Here is a 20,719-nt window from a genome sequence, read left to right as displayed (position 1 = left end):
ATATGCAGTCAACTTCTTGGTCGACCATGGCGAGGTTTGTTCTGAGTGGAACCTGTTAAACTACTGTAGGGTGGTTTTGGCCACGGTGCTGCAGCTCAGTTTTGGGGTGTTGGCAATATTCTGATACCCTAATAGGGATGGGTATCGTTTAGGTTTTTTATCCGATACCAGTACCAAACCGGTACTTTTGAAACAGTGCCGGTGCTTAAATGGTGCTCGAACCGGTGCTTAAAGAATGAAGAACACAAACTTTGTCCAAAAACCTCTCATGTTTAGCTGTTTTTTTGTAAAAAGATAACAATGTTAGCCTTTTCTGCAGCTATGGGGCATATATGGTATCACTCTTGGGTGGAAGCAGTGCTTAATCAATGGAAAAAAACACACCAACTTTGTCCAAAAACCTCTCATGTTTAGCTACTCAACATAAATTACACACGAACAACATTAAGCTACTCACACAGAGAAGAACGGCTGCTGCTGCATCATCATCCGTCATCATTTCTGCTACACTGGCAGGGCTAGGGGCCAGGACTCTCCTCTTCGGGTTTTTGGGGGATGTTGCTAACTCCGGGTCCGATAACAGGCACCACACCCAATGTGCTCGATGTGAGGTCTCGTAGCAAGCTATCAAATACGGCGCATTTCTCGGCTTTTAAAAAAACGCTATGCGTCGCCAGGTATTTCATCAGATTCGAGGTGTTACCTCCTTTGCACAGTATCACCTTAAAGCACTTGTTGCAGGCTGCTGAGTTTGCATCTTTTGCTGTGAAGTACAGACAGACTTTGACCGCTTCACCTTGGGCGTTTTTAATCTGTAGCTCTGCTCTAAAAGAATGTACGTACCTGGGCCCGCCTACTACGCTTGCAAATGTAAAATGATTGGCTGGAATCCAAAGTGTGTGACATTTCAGGGGAAAAAAGCACCAAAATAAAGCACCGAAATGTGCGCTGCTTTTCCGTCTGGTTACTACCGTTTATGTCAGAACCGGTATCCATGATGGCACCGGATACCCATCCCTATACCCTAGGCCACAGGTGTCAAACTCCAGACCTCGAGAGCCGCTGTCCTGCTGGTTTTCCAACTAACCTGCCCTTGTAGCTACTTATTGGAAAAGCACACCTGATCCAGATTATCAGCAGCAGGTAGGGCAGGGATATCTCAAAAACAAGCAGGATGCTGGCCCTTAAGGACTGGAGTTTGACACCCCTGCCCTAGGCCATCTTTATGCAGAGTAACAATTGTTTTTTTTTCAGATCCTCAGAGAATTCTTTGTCATGATGTGCCATGTTAAACCTCCAGTGATCAGTGTGAGAGCATTAATACCAAATTCAACACACCTGTTCCACATTTGAACCTGACTACTAGCAGCAGGGTCGTCAGTATGTCACTATTTACTTTAAACAGTTTATTACGCTGTATAAAAATGTATTTTTTATACTTTTCAGTTGTATGTAAAGATGATTTCTTGAATACAGAATTTTCCTGTAGTTTTTGTTAGAAACTCAGGTTTTCAAACAGGAAAACAACACTCCCACTGAATTAACTTCACTAACGGTGTAAATGAAAATAATTTTTTTACTAGATTGCCCTGTAAAAAAATCAGCTTTGACTAAAGTTTAAAACATTTTTCTTCACTCTTGTTATTAAATCATCAGTAACTACACACTGATCCAGACAATCACAGGAAACATTCAGGCTCCAACAAGATTGAAATAATTCCCCAAACCTAACAATAAATCCAATAAAGAGATTTTTCACAAACAACACCATTTTAGAGCGAAAGCAGCAAATCAATTAAAAGTACTGTTGAGGACCCTAACATAATTCATAGTGCTCATAATGCTGTGGTCAAGAGTATGACGGTTTCACAGAAATTAAGATCAGACTGTCCAACGTGTTTGCAGCAATCAGGAGGCCATTAGTCACCTTGAGTGAAATGGCCTCAGTGCTACAGGGAGCCTTGAATTTTCTTCCGAAAGAAGGTGAAATTTATAAATGACAGTCATTAAAAGAAAAAAAATCTTCTCAAGGACCTCAGCCAAGAAGTGTACTTTTTATGTTTGAGTGAATACTTGTGTTCCAATGAAGTTACCAAGCCACCGTAGTCAGGGTGTGTTTTTCATCTCTTTATCCCTCTATGTTTCCATTTAAAACAAAATTTAAGGAAATAAATGTCTGTAAAGAAAATAGGTTTAATTTTTATGGGATGTAAAGATCAGCATCAGCGTATTTGCAGCTGCTGTTTGACCAACACATTTTGGCCTGTAGCAAGCTCGCTGCAAAACATCATAACACACAAAGACAAAACATCAGTGACAAAGTAAAAAAATTACAATAAACTGAAACTTTATGTCAGAAAACACAAATATTTCAGCACGACTTTTCATGGCCAGTGGGCCAGCTCCTGTGAAGTAACTGAGACATTCATAGTAGGAAAAATATTTTATGATTGAAAATATTTCAACAGCACATATAAACACATCTGAGGTTATACATGATCCCAGTCAGTTAGATGCAGTGTTGGGTAAGTTACTTTAAAATAGTAACTTAGTTACATTACTAGTTACTTCTCTCAAAAGTAACTCGGTTACTTCAAGTTACTCGTTACTTTCTAAGTAACTAGTTACTAGGGAAAGTAACTTTGGTTTCACTCAGAATTCTCTTGTTAATGTGTTTCTTCCATAACTTTGCCAGTCTTCTAGCTTGCTTACTTGCCACAGTGCACTGTGCCACCTACCAATAGAAAGGAAAAGATAATGTGCATATTTCCACGAGAGAAATCCCACACCTGGACCGTCATTGACTGCTGCCATGATTCTAGCCTACGTCACAGCGTTTCGGGTGAGCTCATAGTGAAACCTAGCCCCACCCTATCATGTGATTTCCTGAGGTCCAGTGGCCCAGGATGTGAGTGAGCCTTAAGGCGTCTGGGAAGGGATCTCAAAACTGGATTATAGATGGCAGACAGTTGGTGTCGTAAGCCACCCATACTCCTCTGGATGCCCCTGTTTTATTTCAATCTGAGTCATGAGTGGGGAAAATAACTGAACTGGAAAGAATTGATACATTTAATGATTCATCCCTTTCATATTAGGATCTATTCACGACTTCCCTTTCTTTATATTTCAGATTCTTTTTTCACTTTATCTAATATTCCTTTTTTTGTTCCCGCTATTTTAGTCTGTTCAGGAAAATCATCACTGATCGTATCATAACATATAATCACCATCCATCACTGTAGGGAGTGGAGGTAGTTAAAAATTAGTGTGGTATATGTCACTGTGTAGTGGAGTGACAACACAATATCAACTATTATTGATCACCCAAACTCGTATGCTCATAAAGGAAGCAAAACTATAGTGAGAGCCAGAGATGGGCAGTAACGCGTTACTTGTAACGCGTTACTGTAATCTGATTACATTTTTCAAGTAACGAGTAAAGTAAGGGATTACTATTGCAAAATCGGTAATTAGATTACCGTTACTTTCCCGTAGGAACGCTGCGTTACTGCGTTACTAAAACCGTGATTTTTTTTGCGAGAATGTCTCATGACAGTGACGTAAGCAAGTGCGACGTTGGTGACAGCAGCTGTGTGCAGATCAACAATGGATAATATATCGAGTGCGGGAGAGAGTATGAGCGTGCAGCGTTTAAAGTGTGGAAGTACTGACCTTACTTTGAGTTTGATTCCATAAAAAGTGACAAAAACATTAGCGTTCATCGTGCGTGGGAAGAAAACTTCTTTTTACAGCGAAAAAAACCCCTAAACTTCCGAGCAAGCACCGAGTAGCTACGACGTGATGGGAAACTCACAGAGACACTCGCGCGGATTCTTCAACTGACCGCAGCACACCTACACCAGGGTAACCCTCCGCCTACCCTGCTCCTGCTTTACAGGTGAAAATAGAGCAAAAGGACCGCTGAGTCTTTGACTTTATTTATTTTCTGCTGTGTTTTACTTGCATCTGTTTGAAAGAGTGAGTGAAAACACAAAAAATATTTTATTTTATGTGCTGGAATGTGTAGAAAATAGGTTTAAATGTTAAACTAATTTATTCAAGTCAGAGAATGTTGCATATAATTAAATGTTTTGCTTGATGCATAAAGTTAAAAGATTAAAACTGATAAAACAAGTTAAAAAAAGAGACTTTTCCATTTGATTACATTTTGTATGATGGATTATGTAGAAAAAGTAGAATTGGGCTGAAAGATCTATCACTTTATCACCTCTTCAGGTTGTAAATCGTGTTTTTAAAAAGTAACTAAGTAACTAAGTAACTAAGTAATTAATTACTTTTGAAAATAAGTAATCAGTAAAGTAACGGGATTACTTTTTGGGGGGAGTAATCAGTAATTAATTACTGATTACTTTTTTCAAGTAACTTGACCAACACTGGTGAGAGCACACGCACAGCAATGAAATGATAAATCTGTCAAGTGTGGTACGTATGCACTTGCATTTATTTCACACTAACAGTTTAAAAGCTGCCACAGTGGAAAAAAAGACAGGACAACTATAAATACAAGTGTCAAGATTGCTTTAAAAAGGAATTTTTAAATTGAGTGAACAGAAACCAGAATGTCAGTGACGGAGTAGGTCATCCAAATTATGAGCCGTTAGAGTTGTGACGAAGGACAATGATGTCAGGGAGTCATTAGCAACTGCTCGTCACTTTTTATCTAATTTCCTAGATGCATTAAATTAATATCATCATTATCCTGAGATTCATAATAATAAGCCACATATAAACAAAACTTAGAACAGAAATGTGTCTGGGCATGCACACAAGTTCATGCCCAGCGCTTTGCGTTTTGAAGTTAATTTGTGTGTGTGGAGCTGCTAACGTGATTTATCAAATTATCTACAAATGAGAGAAAATAAGAGGATTTTTCTGACTGTTGGATTGATTTTTAATTCAGAGCATAATGGGACTCCATTTGTGGAGATTACATTGTGTTTGGGGAAAGGAAAATGAGGAGCGCAGGGGAGATAGAGAGACAAGTTATTGTTAAAAATTCATCTGTGCATTTTTGCTTGAAGGCAGAGGTGTCTTTGGGGGGTTTGTGCAAGTTTAGGCCACACACTGTATGTTACAGAGGATGCAGCACAATGTCATAATCGTAGGCTCCTCTGCCATTCAGCACCAATGCTTTCCATCATTGACGATGTCACAAGAAGGCGATAGCATGACTATGAAACAAATCGCCCAACCCTGTGATCTGTCACAGTTCACATCTTACTATAATACGCGAAACATCTATCTGTCTGTGTCTGTCCATAATCAGGTGCTGAGTAACCTAACTTGGCACAAACAAAAACAAACTTGGTTCTTATCTAACTATCAGATAAAAAAGGGCGAGAAAGTCAATTTGACATGCTTTAAAGAAAGAAAGTACATTTTGACAGCACTTCTTACACATGTTCAAACTTTCGACAATAAAATTGTTGCAAAACCAAGATGGTCGAGCAGAAAAGGGTGAAAAAATTGGCTGATTTGAGTTGGAATCAGTTGTTTCTGGGAATGTTGAATAAATAAAATGTCGAATGTTTCTTCACCAGTAGCTGTTGATAAAGCTCTCAGGTTAAAATAGAGCAGAATTTAATTAATCTTATTGGTGCTACCCTCCAAAGCAGTCCCAGTGTGGCCCACTCTGCTCTAGGACCAACTGTGAAATGCGTGAGACTCGTGAATTTACTGTATTTCTTTTTCAAAAGACTGAATTTAAATTACTTTTAAATTACTTTAATTTTATTTACAACTAAAGTGCCGTCAGTGGAGAGCATCACTTGTAAGCAAGCTGGTGGTTTTAAAATGTTTATTGACTGCAACTACAAGATGTGGCTTCTTCATCTTAAGTGGTCGCAAAGAGTGTCTTCATCTCAGAGTCTGGAGGGAATCGTGGCTGTTGTTTACTCAAGGGCAAATATTACAAAATAATTTACTTTTTTTCTCCTTGGTGATTGCCTTGTATAAAAACGAATCTTTTTTCTTTCGTCTTTGTCTCATTGTTGGTTTTGAAAAAAGTTGCAATTGTTTTTGTATCACCAGTCCACCGGTTCAATGTCTATTAGCAGGGCAGGCGGAAAATTTATTTGTGGTGTATTAAGTGGCATTAAGAAATAGAAACAGCTTTGAACCAGGTTCAAGGCAGAAGGTTTCACAAAGCGTTTTGTTGGCTATTCATTTGAAAGCCCAGCAAACAACAGAGCCCGGTGCCCTTGAGCTTAATATTCACTTAACTGAATTTTCTTCCATTTTTCATTCTTATATTTATATGATCATTTTGTTGTGTAGAAGAAATGTGACATCAGTTCTTGGGTTACTTTTATCTTTTGAGAGGCTCTGGATTCAAAGAAAAAAATTGGAAGTTTCAGAGGTTGGCCATGTTATATTTACCTGTTTGGTGTGAACCAGAAACCCCTACAATGATCCATTCTTCACTGAGGGACTGTTGGATGTTCAGTTTCGCACTAACATTTTTTTGGAACTCTGTCCCTCATAATTTTTCTGTCCTTCAGACTCAGCAGTCAGACGCTTTCTGAAAGTCACTTTGTCACAATTTTATATTCTTTTACAGGAGCCAGGAGGATAAATTCAAGTGGATTTCGAAGAGGCCTCAGATTCGTTCACTTTGATTTAAATCACAAAAATATTAAGCAGACCTCAAATCCCAGTGCGTCATTCTTGCAAATCACCTGAGACTGAATCACTTCATAAAAAACCTGAAATCCCAGACACAAATACAAGTTCAAAACAATATCAGTTTTGTAAATGTTCAAACTGCAGGGTCTACCCTGCCTTTCACCCTGTGTCTGCTGTCAATGGCATGAGCCCATCTGCAACTGTTGGATTAGTAAATGGATGGAATTACAGAAAAATGACTGACTACACAAGAAGGCACGTGGAACCCAGGGCAGACATGATAACAGAAACCTAAAAACTGAGTAACAACACTAAGACTTGAGAATACACATTTTAAGCACAGAGGGATGACAACTATAATAAGACCCCAAACCTAGAATATAATCTTAACCTTATAATATTAAATACACAATAATCAAAAGTCCAAACACATAAACACATAGAATCACAGACCCAGGACCATGACAAGAAAAGGTGTAGATGAAGCCTAGATGAGTGGCATCAGCTGGACCCTCCCGTTTGTTGTCCAACAAAGGCATGAACTGGCTCCAAGACAACGAGAAAGGGTGTCATTTATACAAGTTTCTTCTTTCACTTTCTGGCTTTAGAGATAGTTCTGTGTTGTTTACAAAAGAAAGTATAGTGTAATGAATGCTACTGCTGAAAATGGCTGATCTACCCAACAGCTTAAAAGAGCCAAAGTAGTACAATTATGCACATGTATCTAGTAGTATCTAAATAGCCCAGTAATGTAAGATATGCATTTTTTTTTAAAAGAAATCATGGAATCGATTTAGAGACCATAATGTGTTCTAAACTTTTGACTCATCAAAGCAGCCACCTTTGGCAGATATAACAGCTGAACACACCCGTTCTTTCTACAAACAGAAATCAAATATTCTTCAGAACGTTTTTCCCATATCTGTTGCAGAAGTCCCCATAAATGTGTGGCACTTGTAGGTTGCTTTTTTTCACTCTTCTGCCCAGTTTGTCCCAAACCAGCTCGAAGGGGTTTAAGTCTGGAGACTCTGCTGGCCACTCCATGTTTTCAAGCTTATCATCTTGTTCTTTTTTCCTAAGGTAGTTCTGGCAAGCTTGGACTTGTGTTTTTGGTCATTATCTTGCTGTAGGATGAACCTCTGACCAACAAGGCGAATACCAGAGGCTATTGCATGGCGCTGCCTGCAGAATGCTGTGGTAGCCATTTTGGTTCAGGGTGCCTCTCACTCTGTGCAAGTCACCGACTCTGAATCCAGCAAAACAGGCCCAGACCATTGATTCAACTGGTGCTTTGGGTCTGCCAGACCTCTTCCTGTCAGAGTTTGCCCCAGTTTCTAAGATCACGGTTTTAAGTCACGGATCGGATCAATTTTCAGATCAGCAAAAAAAGAAAAAAAGACAAAATTTTAACATTTACTTATTAACTTATTTAAGTATTTTTTGCCTATTATAAACATTCAACTCCAGATTCATTCCACGCAATTATATAAAAACAAATTAAGGTGCAATATAGGGCAGTACAGGGCTTTGTATCGAACACTCCGCTGTGATATGATGAGCGGTCACGTAGCTTTCCGTTGACCTGGAGGTTTGTAGTTGGGCAACAGAAGATGCCTGGGACAGTTCAGCCATAACTTTAAACTGCATGCTTTTTCAAAGCACTGTATGCAGCTGGACTTACATATATTGGTAACCAGTTCCAGCTGTATAGGTGACCTCGAGAAGAACATGAAGCATTCCTGACCAAGCAACCATTACACTGAAAAAAAAAAAGAAATATACGAGTTTCATGCACCAGATAAAAAATTTTTTTTTTACTTAAATAAAGTAACTGTTATAATAAAAGTTGAGTTTCAGCCTGTCAGTTTTGTTTTGAGTTGTGTTTACAACACTGGGCGCCTTCCATCCAATAACTATACTGATAGAACAAAGTTACAGCACATAAAGCAAAATTTTTGTGCTTTCATTCAGTCGACCAAATAAAGCATGCGGTTAAGTCCACAAAGAACATCCACACTTTTACCTTGGATGCTTTAAGGGTGAAACACACTTGGTGTAAATAGCACATTGCGGTGAAGGAATACTTTTGTCTCATTGTGTAACTTATTTCTCCCCGTCTCAGATGGTGTTGTTTACTTCAAGGTGGTGCTCACGTCCTTACTTTTTTGTGCCATGGAAAAGAATGAAGGTATGAGTCATAAAAGAAACCATGTTAAACTGCAGCATTAATGTGCTCTTTCTTCTTATCCATGCTGCGTGTCTGAAGACTTTAAAAATCCAAAAGATTTTTTTTTTAAATCCACTTGTATTCAGCATTAAGCGATTATGTACGCAGATTATTTTCCTTCTGGTTTAAAAAAGGTATACTTGCACTAAATGCACACTTCAAGGGGCAAAATATGCTTGTAAAAATTAACAAATCCCAAAGCCACAAATGGCGAGACAACAGAGAAATCTGAGATGGTCAATGGAGAGCAGAGTGGAAATTAAATTCAGCTCTGCTGCTGCAGCTACTGAAGTATAGCTAAGAACATAATTAGAAGTCTTATTAATGTCTGTTGGTGCTGCCAAGGTGACTCAAGTCAGGAAGAGTTTTATAAGAGCAGAAGCCACCAAAGTCTTTTATGTAGTCTTTTCTATGTTCTTTCAATGCAGGACGGGCTTGACTGTATTGAATAGTTTGTCTCTTTTATAGTGGAGGAATGTATTTCTATGTACGTATGAGAGACATTAATGAAAAAATGTACCTGAACTTGCACTTATACTGAAGTATACTTTCTCCCTCTCAGATGCACTCAAGCAATAATTTCTTCAAATCCACACTATGGAAAAATGTTTGTTTCATGGCACTTTATTAAAATTAGCTCTTTTTTAAAAACATCAGGAATTTTTTTTCTATACAAATAAAGAAGCAACCTGAAGGTTCGTATTTCTAATTTATTGTCGTTCCAGACTATGTGTGTGGCAATATCTAACGAGGCCACTATAATAAGTGAGTCGTAGTATAGCATGAGACGTATATCTCTTTTAAGAATGTGTTTGTATTAAACATAACATTTAGCATTGGAGGAATTCTTTTCAAATGCAGCAACACAGAACGTTACTTCTTCTTTTTTTTGTTTGTTTGCTTGAAACAGTTGGGTACCAATCCAATCAAAATCACAAGGTTGTGCTTCCAGTACAAGTGCATTGTGCAAAAATAAGAACACGCAGACCCAGACATCTGTAAACACATATACTCAAGCGGTATTCACCGTGACACATTTGAGTCCGTTTACCTTGATCTGTGGCAAACACAGTGAAGAATTTTGGGTATGCAACCAGCGCTAAAAAAAAAGAAAAAACCCAGAAGCACATAGTGTAGCATGAAGGTGACGATCCTGTGTAGGTAGATTGCTAATTATCTGAAAAGTTTGTTGAGCAGGAAACGGTGTGAGAGCAGAGTTCATAAAAAATTGGAAGATGAGAAGCAGAAATAACACTGCAGCCATGGCTGACAACACTCCCATAATTCACGACCATCTCCTGGGAAAATCCTCCAATTTTGTACATGCATGAGCAAGCTCTACGTTTTCATTGTGTAAAGGGTAAGTGGACTGGTACTACTGCAAGTCTCATTCACCTAATCACACACAATAATACGGCATTTCTATTGATGTCTAAGTACTTTCTCACTCACCAGAGGATGGATTGGGGAAACGAGGGGTTCAGTATCTTACTGAAGGATACTTTGGCACATACCTTTAGGAACTTCGGATTGTTAGGCCACACCTCTTTACAACCTTAATCTTCCTATACAATCCATACCCTAAATACAATTTAACCAATAACCTGATCATTTATATATTGCCTTTCTATATAGTTGAGCACCCAAAGTACTTTATGCTAAACTCCGGATTTAGTATGTCACCCAAGGATATTTCCACATATGGTGGAGGAGTCTGGGATCAATCCACCGTCCTTCCAGTTTGCAACAACTCGTTCCATCACCTGAGAGTTTTGAGTTGAATTTGCTGATATGTTAGTGGTTGTTTGACCATTAGTGTCATCTTCTCTACAGTAAAAAGTTAGATTTTAAAAGCACGTTAAAATAAAGAAGAGGAGTTTGAGCTATACCTGCAACTCCAGGTCCGTACAACAGACACTGCAGACTTTGATCTGGTTGTAAAAAGACTGATAGTTAAGACATTCTAGAGTGAATCATGCATTGTTGAAATGTTGTCAAAACACAAACAATGCCTCCTTCCAACCGAGACAACTATTATAACTCTATTTTTGTCTGTTTACCCAAATTAAGTGTTGCAGGGGGCTGGAGTCACTCCTAGCTCCCACTGAGCCACGGTACACCCTGGACAGGTCATAATCTGACACAGGTCTAACACCTACAACTAATGCTTGAATCATCAATTAACCTAACCCCACTAACTACATGCTTTTTGACTGTGGGAGGAAGGTGGAGAGAGGCTGTGGGCAGATGGTGGATTCAAACCCAGCTGTGAGCAACAGTGCTAACTGTTAAGTTGCTGTCTGGTGTCATGGTCAGAGAAGTGTGCAGGCACTGGAAAAGTGAAATACTACAACAACAATAAGCAAAATATGCAGCAGTGTAGTGTCACTAAGACGAAACATACCCGTAGCATGATGAATGTGCAGTTAAATAATCAATCAATTAAACTGGAAAATAAAATAAAATCACTGGTTTTAAAATTAAATGACTTCTGTGTTCACAAACAGCACAAATATGAACAAATGCCGCACACATTTGTGGTTGTTTAACATGTTTGGAGTTTGTCCCCTGGTGACAGCACCCAACATACAGACAAAGGCCTGTAAAGCTCTGCGTAGGACTGCAACACAAACCTGCCAGCCACCTCACACACATATAGCTGCACTTGACACAGTAGCTTAAGTTGTTTATTAAGTGTTTGCAAGGTAGCTCTCTGAGATATTCATCACAAGGGAGAGAAATACCTCCAACTCCTGCCAGTGTGGGGTGAACACACACACTGCAGCAAACCAGAAACCAGAGGTCAGATTAAAGGTTAAAGATCAAATGACATCATTCCTTCAATATACTGGAGCACACAGCAGGAAGTTTTACAATAAAGGGTGGCGCCTTTGTATACTGTTCAGGAGATAGGACACAACTCCCACGTGATCACTGCCAACTGAGGAGAATAAGGTGGACTCAGTCAGATATTACAGACTTAAAGAGGACTCAGGAGCTGGAAGATTGAAGGGATGAAAGGCTACTCAGGCTGCTGGTGGTGTAATGTGGGGGATATTTTCACAGCACACCGTGGGCCCCTTAGTATCAAATGAGCATCATTTAAACATCACAACACTCACCCTACCAGATATTGATGCTAATCATGTCCATCCCTTTATGACCCCAGTGTGCCCATGTGCGGCTGGCTGCTTCCAGCAGATAATCACACAAAGATCAAACTGATTTATTGAACATGACACCAGAGCTCAATCCAACAGCGCACCTTTGGGATGTTGTGGAATGGGAGATTCGCATCATGAATGTGCAGCAATTGTGTGCTGCTATCATGTCAGTATGGACCAACATCTCAGCATGAAGAATTAAGTCAGTTCGGAAGTCCAAAGAGAGTCCAACCTGGTACTGGTAAAGCATATTTAATTAAATTTCCAGTGACCAGTCTACATCCCTTAATGTGACACTGGAAGTGTCATTCTTTGGCATTTGGGTGAATCCCAATGCCCCCCTTAGAAAATGGACCACTGTTGTGTAACTCTGTTTTTCTTACTACCAGTAAATGCCCTAAAAAGCAAAGGAGAAAAGCCCATCTGGCCACCTTTAGGCATTTTGCTAACTTTCTACTCTACTTGGGCTACAGAATTTAAATCCAAAACCTCATAGTTTCTGCTAATGGTCCTATGAGATCATTTAAATATACCCGTCAGTCAGCAGAGTCACAACCAGAACGTGTATAACCTTTGAAAATTTCATTAAGTGTAATAGTAATTATGAATAATATAAATACCATCTTTCAAGTGCCTCTTAATCCCTTTCATGTTTTTTTAGCACTGACCTGTTACAAAACATTTTAAAGAACAAGTGCTACACGTGACAAAAAAACATGAAGCACGGTTTATCTAACAATTCTCGATCGATGCTCAGTTTTAGAAGATTATTATATGAAACCAAACTGCTGCGACTGCATTTCAACACTGGAACACTCACTCCAGGAATCCAAAAACCTTTATCAAATAAGACATTGATCTTTGGCTTAAAATTCCACTTGTAGCTTTTGCCTGATTGTAAAAACAGCAACCTAATGAATGGACTAAAAATAATGCCAACCTCCCTGTTTTTGCTGAAATATCTTCTATGAATATGCAGGTATTCCTCAGGCTCTTTATTTCCAACAATGCATCAGTGTCAGAATGTCAAATATGCTTGAATAAACTTAGATTCTAACATTTTTTTCCTACCAATTCAAGGTATGTAATTAATGAAGGTATGCATTTTTTATTAAATATAATGCATTGTAGCCTTGTACGCTTCTCCAGTTTATCCTCATGGTGGCAGAGTTGTTTCACTGTTGCTATGCATAAGAACCCAAACACAGTGAGTGGAGTCTGTTTACTTAACCAGTGACAGAGATGTTCAACAGATGTCTGAGTTTAAAAATAAGGCTATATATATATATATATATATATATATATATATATATATATATATATATATATATATATATATATATTCAAAAAAAGAATTTGAGTTATCTAAGTGAGTCAGGTGTTCATGTCAGAAGTAGATAAACACAAACATTTCAGTTTGCCCTCCTTTCATTTTTCTCTCACTGTGATTGATATTTAACTCACTTCTTTTACAATTTTCTCCACCGGAAAAGTCACATTTTTGTTAATGTTATTTCACATGTAAATACATTAATATCTTTAGATATAGTTTGAATAAAGTCTTGAGAGAGTTTGGGGACAATAAGCTAACACAATTAGACATTTTACATGTCACATTATTGATGAGGTTAAATATTTATTCAGAATTTAACTGGTTGAGTTTTAGGGTCTAAATTGAGTGCATTCTGGATCACGGGAATACTTTTAGAGACACATAAGCCAATCAGAGCTGTGGTGACACCCTGTGGGAAATGCCTGGTAGTAGTACACACTGTGCACTAACTGGATTTACAGTTAGTTTGTCCCTCTGCAGACAGACGCGAGTTGGGCATGATTAATGTCTACAGTTTATGGTAATTAAACAATCAGGCAAATGAACAGGAATTTAGATTAATTAAAAAAAACTTTCAAAAATGATGAGAAAAGACAGGAGCTTAAACAAAACCATCCTGCTATGAGACATTAAAATATTATATACTTAAATATATTGACCATTTTCATTCAGTTTTAGTTTTTTAATTTTTGTTGTTTTGTTCTCAAGTTGGAGACACCTTTGTTTTTTGTTATATATATAAAGAATGTATCATAATAACCTTCAAAGGATCTTATCTCTCATTTTTAACATGTGGGCTTGATGATTTTTTGTGTTTGATCTCAGAATGAAGTCAATAATCTAACATCAGTTTAACAGTCCTTACTGAAAAGACGGAGCGAGTTAAGCGATTCAGGAAGAGATCTCACAACCAGAACTTAAACCTGGAGCTCTGCGAGTTAGGAGATGTTAGGAATGACCGAGACAGGTCACATAAGGTTCTGAGACCTTATTTGCTGGTTTCTAAATGAAAACATCTGGAGGGGTTATTTGTTGGCAGGCAGAGTTCCACCAGTGGGGCTAAATCTAAAGGTGACCATCAGGTGGCCTCAGATTTAAAACAACCTGTCTAACAATCAATCAATGCCTTTAACTCATTTTTTAAAATGTCATTGTGTAGTTAGGTGGTATCATTTATTATAATTTCATTATTGTTTTTTGTTTGCCTTGTCTGTTGCTTTTATGCACATTTCCCCCATCGTTGTTTTAACTCTTCCTTAAACTCAGCTTCATTTGATCTCATCTTGTTACAGTTTAATGTTTGAATAACAAAAGTTGTTATTTTTTAATGCTATTATCATATAATTGTTGCACAAACCAAGTGCAGAGGCTGATAAGTTTGGCTGACTGTACCATAGAAATCCATTATTATACCAAACTAGAGATGGCACGATACCACTTTTTTATGTCCGATACCGATACCGATATCATAAATTTGGATATCTGCCGATACCGATATGAATCCGATATAGTGTTTTTTAATCAACAAAACTGTTTTTTAAAATATCTTGCTGCATTTTACAAGTCTGCAAGTTCATACTCAAGTTTAAAACAACAACTACACTAAAGCTATTCTGTTATACCTGTATACAAAAAAAATATTTCATAGTTCAGCAATACTGATCAATCTAATAAACTTAGACCTACACCATCCTCCCTATTCTGGTATTTTAAAGAGTACTTAGCGTAAATATTAAGCAACCTAACTAATAGGGTTCCAACTCCCAGCAACAACAAAAAGAAATAAATAAAAAATAGGGAACCACCCCTCACGCGCCACCTCATGATGCTTAATCGACGTAATCAACCTTAATTTGATGCAGTGTGAAAAAAAATGCACAGAAATCAATTATTTTTCAAGAAATATTAAATAGATTCAACATCTTTCTTCAACAAAATTGCAGACTGCACAGATGGTACCTTCCCAAAGTAAAAAGTACTATAGCTTACTAGGGTATATATTAGACTTAATAGTCACTATATACAGTAATTGACTTCTATTCATTTTACATCAAATTAAAACTTTGGGTGTCAGATAATTATTTATTAAAAGCTCGACATTTTAAATGAGAATAAGAAAGAAAAGTATGTCTTTGTGCCCCCTTTTCCCTGTTCATGCCCTATCGGCCCCCCTGGCTAAACTTTGCTAGATCCGCCCCTGCACAGTTACCAGCGTCAGCTACGTAGAAAACGATCCTGGTGTAGAAAGAAATATTAAATAAATTCTAACAACAGCTTATCAAGCTTAAACGTGCTGCTGTTGTTCAGCCGCTGGTTTCCTCTTTCTGGTGCAAAGTGGGCCAAAAACAAACAAGAGAGACGGACTCGCGACAGAAAAGCCGATCAGCTGATCATTTAAGCAGTTTCATGATTGAAGTAGCAGCCGGAGAGCGAGAGGCAGTCGCTTGTTAAGCTTAACGTGGGAATGCTTTACAAACATTCAGAGATGGACTTACACACTTGCTTTACTTCTCTCGGGGATAACTTTGTCGGAGATGAAATGCCAGGTTGCTAGCGAAGCTCCACATGCTATCCAGACCACCGACAGGTCCCGCATGCCACAGCCGCTCTATCACGTGATGCATACTGCTCCGACTGCTAACGTTCTGAGGTGAGTTACGGCGTGTTGCAAGTTTTGTGAGGTGCTTTCGTGATATTTAATGGATCGGATTACATTTTTTATTTTTCTCCGATATCCGATCCAGTAATTTAGGTCAGTATCGGACCGATACCGATACGTAATATCGGATCGGTCCATCTCTATACCAAACAAGAGCCATGCTGTTGCATTAAAGTGACATATGCATTATTTCACTATACTGGCATGTTAAGTTAAATAAGACTATTTGAATTTCTTGCTACAGAGTAACATGAACAAAAGTGCTCCAATCTCGAGTAAAGAGCTGTAAGCACACAGGTCAGAAAGTCATCCTGTTACACCTACTGCTACCTTTAAAAACCAGGTGATCCTTCAATATGAACAAATAATAATAGAAAAAAACCTTTAAAGTGCAGATTACTGATTTTAAAGCAGCAAGGTTAGTTTATTTTCATACTTAAAAAAAACCTTTTGAAATTGTTATAGGTCATTTATTGTGCCTAAATATGTAAACTGTAAAATGGAAAGCTTTATATTTCCCGTTATGACCTGTAATACCTGACGCAGTCTTTCAGCAGTACGGTATGAGACTGATTCATTAATGATTATAGATTTCGGTGGGGTGATGAAGAGGTCACATACCTTCAGTATTTAATTCATATACAGTTGTCTCACAAATGAAGGACTTATTTAGAAAAATAGTCTTAGCATTCCTAAGCGAGGTCTTCTTCCTTCAGCCGTGGATCTTTTATCCAACAGTTCATACCAACACTGAATCCTTTATAGGAAATTTGATTATCCCCGTCACACACATGCACTAAAGCCACATGCTGTCATCTCAGGGAGGCAGGTCAGAGAAACCACAAGAATAAAATGAAGAGGAACCCCAGCAATAGGTATTTTAAAAAAACTAAGTCCAAACACCAAGTAAAGAGGGGATGTTTCTAAAGTTTGTGAACTAATCTTAAGTCCTTCTTGCTTTCAGTGAGAAGTCATTAAAGTCTTGCAGCTAAGCTTTTAAAGTCTCCTTGTTTGTAGATGAATTCATGTGTATGTGTGTTGACTCAGATTAATTGAAAAAACTTTTCTTTTTTTTTTAATTATGCAGTGTCTCATCATTATCAGTCATATTCCTGCAATCTGGTGCTTGCTTTCTGTGTGTTTGTTTCTCTACACAAAGACATTTCCACCTTAAACTTGCCTTCAACTTAGAGCTCGAGCAAAGTCTACACCAATTAATGCTTTTCTAACAGTCATTTTGGTCACTCAGTCAATGACATGTACACGTCATAACAGAAATAAACATATAAACTTGTCATGTAGCAAAGGAAGCTAAGGTAAGAGTCATGTAAAGAGTGACTTCACTCACATCTGGATTCTCTGCATTTTTTGTCTTATATTTATACCCTTTTATAAGTACAATAAACTAAACCTGGTTTAAGGCAAGGCAGGCAGTGGTTACAACCAAGAAAACCTGAGGACAGTCTTACCTGCTGCACTGTGACAGACTACATACACACATATACACACAAACACACACACGGAGACTGTCTCAATCAGCACTAATGCAAAGTTCTGGTTAAACATTGGCCCAGAGTTTGCCTTCTGCCTTCTGTTGTTTTTACACTAAAGCTCCGGCAATTGTTGCAGGCATTATTGACTTAGTAATTAAAGTATTTTAACGTGGGGATTCTGTAATCATTACATATGCCGCCATCTGTTCCTGCGCCGCTGCGTGAGCACCTGAAATGGATTTTTCCCCCTGAGTAGATAACGTATAAAAACCAATCAAGAAGGAAGGTGGGAGGAAGGCCACATCTCTGCCATTCATCTAAATAAGAGTGAGTCATGACAGTGTGTGTTCAGTTTTTATAAAATTTTCAAGTAAACTGTCAGTTTCTTTTAGTTTCAGATAGTGTTTCTTTTTTTTAAATTGCTTTTCTTTCAGTTACATGTCACTGTTACAGAAAGTGCTCTTTCTGCATGATGTGTATCCATGTTTTAGCCTTTGCATCTTCTCTGTATGATACACAGTTATGAAAAATAGGAACGTGGGTCTTAAAAGTGTCCAGTTACACACGAGACCATATAACATAAAATAATTGAATTATTAGTTTAAATTCTTCATTTTGAAATAAATCTCAGTTCCCCTCTAGTTCTAACAGTTGGGACTTTTAAAAAACCAAAATACTGTCCATAACAGTGGTGAGACTTAACTTGTGTTCTGATATAATCTGGGCACGGGAAAAATCTGGAGGTGTGCACATTGTCAGATTTCCAGCACATCTCAGAACAGAAGAGAAAGATTTACACCTACAGAGAATAAAATCATCCATCTATCCTCTTCTGCTTATCCAATTCAGGGTCAGGGGGGCTAGAGCCTATCAGAGCTGCCATGGGGGAGGGGGGGGGCGTTGTCAATCTGTCGCAGGGTTAACACAGAGAGGCAGACAAACATTTACACTCACCTTTGTGGCCAATTTAGACTCCCCAATTATCCTAACCCTGCTAAATGCATGTCTGAACTGTAGGAAGAAGCCGGAGTACCTGGAGAAAACTCCCACAGACACGTGGAGAGCGTGCAAAAAGCCAGGACTTTGCTGTGAAGCAATAGTTCTACTATGCTGCCCATAATAAATACACAGGACAAAAATCACAATAAAAAAATCACTTTAATTATGCTTATCTTAGTATTTTATGTTATTATTTCATTTATTGTCACATCTCGTTTAATTTAATCATCATCCATGAATAGTTATTGTTAACATATTTTCACATATTTAAATAAATAGTATTTTTCTTAAAACTGTCTCATGCTAATATCTGTTCTGCTAGGTCTCCTCCTTTTACCACGGCGTTCTTCTTCTCCACTGTCACCACATCTTCAAGAATCACCTGACTGCTGGGGTTTTTGTTTCTAATGCTAATGGGGTCTGTTTTGGTGTTTTCTGGCACTAAATGAAATGAAATTAAGCTTCTGACTGCTAAGATAGTGGATATAGTTATATTATTTTTATTCTAAATTTTTCTTTTCAGAAATCTTTCATATTTGTTGTATGAATTCATAAAAAGCACTGCACCTAGGAAATGTCAGAAGCATTTAATCTTAGTTTTCCAGTTTTTCTATAAGCAATCAGACCCTGATCTCCAGTCTGATCATGCAAATTAGCATCTTTAAGCACTCAAGTAAATCAGCTGATCAGATAAATTACAAAAGAATCCATAAATATTGCTGTTTAAGACTTAATATGATAAACCACATGCATACTGTCTACCCTTAGTCCATCTCTTTTGAGCTTAAGATTTTATTACATCCCATCTGGACCCCAGCGTGCAACCTGAAGAGCAGGCAGTAGACCCTGTTTTACTGAGTTCCCCATTGGCAGTATACTTACAAACATCCTCCACCAGCCTTCCCTCTTCACTCATCTCTCTGTGTGTCTTTGTGTGTCTCATAACCTTTCAGTAAATATTTTTATCTGAGTTGTATCTGCCTGCATTGTCCCTCAGAGTAAGCAAATAATTACAAATAGAAAGCTCCCATCGTCGAGCCGCAGTCTTCAATTGTGCTTCCGTCCTTTAATCTCTGAGTTCGTCTGTTAAAGAGTCATGTGTTAAATGGTCTGACACAGGGTCTTTGAATAAGAGCAGATAAGGACTCTATTGGGGTCTATTGTTGAGTGGGTGTCAATCTGCTGCAGAGGCAAACAAGAGCACAAAGTGTTCCCTGATCTGTTCTGTTCAGTGTTCCCATTATTACAGAAAATAAATAAACATGCAGCCAAAAAAGTAACATTTAAGTGAAGAATTACAATGACAGCTGTGCATTCAGTCCACCAGATTGGAACATCACAGCAGTTATTACACACGTGTCCTGGAGTTTTGCAAAAGTATTCAGGGTCCCGAGCCGATCAATTCTGGACTGAAAATTGGATGCACACATTTTCTTGTTCCCTTGAGGATTAATCAACCTGCAAATGTTGGTTTTTTTAAACATGCATAAATATCTGTGTTAACACACGAACACTGGTTAGATCACATTTAAAGTGACTGAGTGACATAGTACAATATATATATATTTTCTTTGCAAGCTCCTTTGAATATATATATATATATATTCTTAGTTAGCGTATTGTCTGTCTTGTTAATGTTGGTTTATGTTGGTTTATAATGGAGCACTGTAACAAAAAATAATTTCCCCCAGGGATCAATAAAGTATTCTGATTCTGAAATATATAAGACTTTGCTAAGCTTGCACTTAGCATACACACGCTTATGACGGTATTTACTTTGCCTGTCAGTACCCTATGTTCATCTTTAATCAGATATAAGCTCAGACTATGTTTAAAGTTTATTTAGGCGTCAGACAAAATAAATAAATATTAATATTTATGTTCCATGAGATAGACCTTTCACCTTAAGAGCTGTTATTATTTCTATTATTTGAAATGAGGCTTACAGTCATAATTAGAAGAATCTGACCTTTCCAAACCTTGCTCTCATAGTATGATTTTAATTCTTCTTCAAAATGTAAAATTTTGATTTGTTTAAAGTTTAAAAGAACAATAAGGCAATGAGAAAACTTGGTGCATAAAAAATTCCATTACCAAGGCAACAGCCTTTAGCTCTAAATGACTGGTAGGAGTATTGTTAAAAAAAAAAAAAAAAAACAGTGATAACAGCAGAAATGTTTCACATTTTTAAGTCTAGAC

At 37.8% G+C, this 20,719-nt stretch overlaps 1 long non-coding RNA gene across 1 annotated transcript in view; it reads left to right on the top strand.

Moving 5' to 3' along the window:
* Window positions 1-3,884, top strand: part of LOC145420556 (uncharacterized) — a 91,410-nt gene extending 87,526 nt beyond the window's left edge. The window contains exon 2 of the long non-coding RNA XR_013901877.1: window positions 3,368-3,884. This is a non-coding gene — a long non-coding RNA (uncharacterized LOC145420556). The remainder of the gene's footprint in view (window positions 1-3,367) is intronic.
* The last annotated feature ends 16,835 nt before the right edge of the window (window positions 3,885-20,719 follow it).

This window comes from Astatotilapia calliptera, chromosome 15 (genome assembly GCF_964374335.1).
Source record: "Astatotilapia calliptera chromosome 15, fAstCal68.1, whole genome shotgun sequence".
NCBI classification, from domain to species: domain Eukaryota; kingdom Metazoa; phylum Chordata; class Actinopteri; order Cichliformes; family Cichlidae; genus Astatotilapia; species Astatotilapia calliptera.
The sequence above is the reverse complement of the archived record's forward strand: the minus strand, read 5'-3'. Positions and strand labels throughout refer to the sequence as shown.